This window comes from Nicotiana tabacum, chromosome 24 (assembly GCF_000715075.1).
Source record: "Nicotiana tabacum cultivar K326 chromosome 24, ASM71507v2, whole genome shotgun sequence".
Taxonomy (NCBI): domain Eukaryota; kingdom Viridiplantae; phylum Streptophyta; class Magnoliopsida; order Solanales; family Solanaceae; genus Nicotiana; species Nicotiana tabacum.
In genome coordinates, this window is record NC_134103.1 from 54,917,688 (window position 1) to 54,922,465 (window position 4,778).

Consider the following 4,778-nt stretch of genomic DNA (forward strand, 5'->3'; position numbering starts at 1 on the left):
GGTACTAATGTCCTTTTTATCCGGGGAGCTGCATCTTTAAAAGGATGCAGGCGGTTACATAGCAGACAATGTTGATCACAGATAGTGCTGCATCATCTTCTTAGCGGACTCGGTGAGCCCCATTTCATTCCGGGATCATGTATTGTACCTTTTGTTTATATTATAGTCACTTTTTGAGGTATAGCCGAGGCCTTATTGCCGGCACCATCTTTACTCTCTTTTGTATCTTTAGAGGCTCCGTAGACACTATGTGGGTTGTATATGGGTGTTGGGAATGCTAAACAAGTTATGTTGTCTTTGATCACTTGTTCAACTCGAACTATAAGAAATGTGTATTTTGAGACTTAACGGCGCAATGTCTAATGAAACGATTTAGGATTTTATGAATGAGCTTCCTACTGTTAATTAATGAAATCACGTCTTGTCTTGATCCTGGGTGAATTGGTTAGAAAGTATCTAACAGGCTTGCTCGGCCGAATTCACTCGGTTGAACGTTGATCGCGCTTCCCGAGGTTGGGGCGTGACATGTAGTTTGGTTTGATGCTTAGAACAGGTTCCACGCTGCGATGTTTGTTCCTACAAAACAAATAAAATACACGTATACCCATATATTGCAATGCGGAATATATTAAGATGTTATCTAAATGATGTAGGAATAATGATGCATGGCTGCCGGTGAGCCGTTATTTTGGGATCGAGATGATGGGATACTTGATCTTGACTCAATTTGTTAGCCAGGTTGTGTACCGTTTCGCAGATGTCGGAGCATTTGAAAATTGTCTCCGCTTGTTGGGAGAGCTTGATTCGTAGAGTGCATCTCCACTTGTTAGGAGAGCTTTCCATTGAGAAATGTCTCTGCTTGCTGGGAGATCTTGATTTGTAGAGTGCATCTCCGTTTATTGGGAGAGCTTTACACTAAAATGTACAGTAATCTCCTCTTGGGAGTGATTGATTAAAACTGTAATCATGCTGAAGCTGCATGAGCAAAACGTCAAAACATTCAATGTAATAACAAAGGAAATAAAAGCATGCCTAAGAGATACTCTTGACTGCGAAGCTAAGTGCGGCCATCGATTGGTAGAACGTCAGTGACGAAGTTCGCGACTGTCTATTCTGGCATCCGTTGCGACGGAACGACGATGTAAATTATTCTATTGGCGAGATGGATAGTTTGCTATATATAAGGCTCAGATTGGCGAAGCCGACATTCGATTTATACATGGCGCTCCGATCGATTGAGCTGACTGTTTGCTATATACAAGACTTCAATTGGTGAAGCCGATGGCTCATTTGTACAAGGTACTCTTATTAGTTGAGCAGGCGGTTTGCTATATACAGGGCTTTAATTTATGAAGCCAACAGTCCATTTTGTATAGGGTGCTCTGATTGTTTGAGCAGGCAGTTTGCTATGTACAGGTTTTTTCCGTATCAACGGTCTGAATCCGAGGTACCTGCAAAGGATTCAAAGATTAGCCTTAGTTGTACCAGAAAAATTCATGTAAAGGAGAAAGAGAGATAATTTTAGGCAAGTGGCGGATCCGTCATTTGCCCCAGTGTGGTCTTAGTGCTTCCTTACTCCCTGCTGACACTACATTCAAAGAAAAATTTTTAGTGGGGGCGGGGAAGTTGGTTTGTGTCAACCACAGTGTTGGTTTGCCCCGACTTTTGATATGGTTGCGCCACGAAGTTCGGTAGGCAGAACAAATTACTATATTTTTAAAAAACATTTTTAAAATACTTTGTTTTTAAGAAAATGTCGTCGTTCTGGATTATGACATGTTACGAAAAGTTCTCCATACGCGAATGTTTCTTCTTGAAAAATTCGTCCTGTTGATGTCGATCTTCTGTGATGCTCCTGACAACGCGGCCGCTTGCCGTAGCTACTGCGTCCTAATTCGAACTAATGCATTACAAAGGATTTTATAAGGTTATGGCTGAACCTTTTCAGGTTGCTTAAGTATCCAAAATGGAATCAGGTCTGAATGTAGTTCGTGGATTATGATAAATATGATGAAGATGACCGAGCCTGACTCACGCAGTCTACCTATCCAAATGGAATCAGGTCAAGATGTAGTTCGATTATAATAGACGCAAAATGATGAGTTTAAGAATGAAAATGGCTGAGTCTGACTCAGACTGCCTACGTATCCAAATAGAGTCAGGCCCGAACGTAGTTCAAAAGATGACTGAATCCGATGAGGATTGCCTACGTATTCCTTTTTAAGGAAATCAAGTCGGCGTAGTTCCTTAGGAACATACAAAAGTGATATTTGGTGTTTCTATTAAAAATGAGAAGGGGGAGAGAAACCAAACCCTATGTGGGTTGCCTACGTATCTCTTTGTGGGAAGTCAGGTTGAACGTAGTTCTGTTATAGCAAAACCTAACACTATTTTTCTTCAAACATAGTATCTCCTAATTGCGTCTTATTTGATGGGCTTCGTGTTGATTCGTCCATCCATTTCTGCCAAGATTAGAGCTCCACCCGACAATGCTCAGGGAACCACGTAAGGACCTTGCCAGTTTGGTGCGAAATTTCCTTTGGCTTCTTCTTGGTGAGGAAAGATTTTCTTCAAGACCAACTGCCCCGGTGTGAACTGGCGAGGCTTCACTCTCTTGTTGAATGCACTGGCCATCCTGTTTTGATATAGCTGACCATGGCATACTGCATCCATTCTTCTCTCATCGATGAGCATGAGCTGCTCCTGTCTGACCCGTATCCACTCTGCGTCGTCCCGTTTTGCCTCTTGAATGACCCTTAAAGATGGTATTTCGACCTCTGTGGGGTATCACGGCTTCAGTGTCATATACTAACATGTACGGCATTGCCCCGGTGGATGTCCTCATGGTGGTCCGATAACCTAGTAAGGCGAAAGATAGTTTCTCATGCCATTGTCTGCAATTGTCCACTATCTTTCGCACAATCATCTTGATATTCTTGTTGGCTGCCTTGACTGTACCATTCATTTGTGGTCTGTAGGCTGTAGAATTGCGGTGGACGATTCTGAACTTCTCGCAGATTTCTCTCATGAGGTCGTTGTTGAGGTTAGCGACATTGTCAGTGTTGATAGATTCCGGTTTTCCAAATGTTCCGGATGAAATCTGCCACTACCTTTTTTGTGATGGCCTTGTAAGCAGACGCTTTGACCCATTTAGTGAAATAGTCAATAGCTACTAAGATGAAGCGGTGCCCGTTTGATGCGGCAGGCTCTATAGGTCCAATCACGTCCATGCCCCATGCGGCGAACGGCCAGGGTGAACCCATTACGTTTAACTCATTTGGCGGAACCCGGATGAAATCCCTGTGAATCTAGCACTGGTTACACTTCTGTACATAATGAATACTGTCGCATTCGATAGTCATCCAAAAGTATCCGGCTATCAAGAGCTTCTTGGCTAATGCGAACCCATTCACGTGGGGTCCGCACATTCCTGTATTTATTTTTTCCAATAACCTGGTTGGCTCGGTAGCATTTACACATCTCAACAAACCTAAATCTGGGGTCCTCCTGTACAGGACTTTCCCCGTTGAGGAAAAAGTGGTTTGCCAACCTCCTGAGGGTTCGCTTTTGACCACTAGTAGCATTCTCTGGGTATTCTCTGGTTGCAAGGAATTTCCAGATGTCATGATACCATAGTTTACCATCTGGTTCTTCATCTACATGGAAGCAATTGGCATGCTGATCCCTGATCTCTACCCCGATAGGGTCGATGTAGTTCTTGTCTGGATGCTGAATCATAGATGATAGGGTAGTAAGGGCGTCAGCGAACTCGTTCTGAATACTGGGGACGTGCTTGAACTCAATCTTTGTGAACTTCTTGCATATCTCCTTCATGCAGTGCAGGTATGGAAGTATCTTGACATTCTTGGTGGACCATTCCCCTTGGACTTGGTGTATCAATAGATCGGAATACCCTATGACCATAAGTTCTTTGACATTCATGTCGACTGCCATTCTGATCCCTATAATGCATGCTTTGGATTCAGCCAGGTTATTGGTACAAGGGAATCCTATCTTTGCAGATGCTGGATAGTGCTGCCCAGATTCCGAAATTAGTACTGCCCCAATTCCGACTCCTTTGAAGTTTGTTGCTCCATCCAAGAACATTCTCCATCCAGGGTATGATTCTGCAATATCTTCTCCAGCAAATAATCTTCATCGGGAAAATATGTAGTAAGTGGCTCGTAATCCCCATCCACCGGATTCTCTGCGAGGTGGTCGGCTAACGCTTGCCCTTTGATAGCCTTCTGAGTTATGTACACAATGTTAAATTCACCGAGGAGAATTTTCAATTTAGCTAGCTTTTCGATAGGCATTGGCTTCTAGAAGATATACTTTAGTGGGTCGAGCCGAGATATCAGATGCGTAGTGTATGCTTACATATAATGCCTTAGTTTCTGGACAATCTAAATCAGAGCGAAACAAGTGCATTCTATCAAAGTATACTTAGCCTTGCATGGCGTGAACTTCTTACTTAAGTAGTAGATGGCCTGCTCCTTTCTCCTAGTTTCGTCATGCTGTCCCAACACACAGGCGAAGGCATTATCCAAGACTGACAAATATAGTAACAATGACTTCTCGGGTTCGGGCGGAACCAACACTGGTGGATTTGACAGATACTCCTTGATTCTGTCGAAGGCTTTCTAGCACTTTTTTTTGTCCATTTAGTGGCAGTATCCTTCTTCAGCAACTTGAAAATGGGTTCACAAATTACTGTGGATTGAGTTATGAAGTGACTAATGTAATTCAATCTACCCAGGAAACTCATTACATCTTTC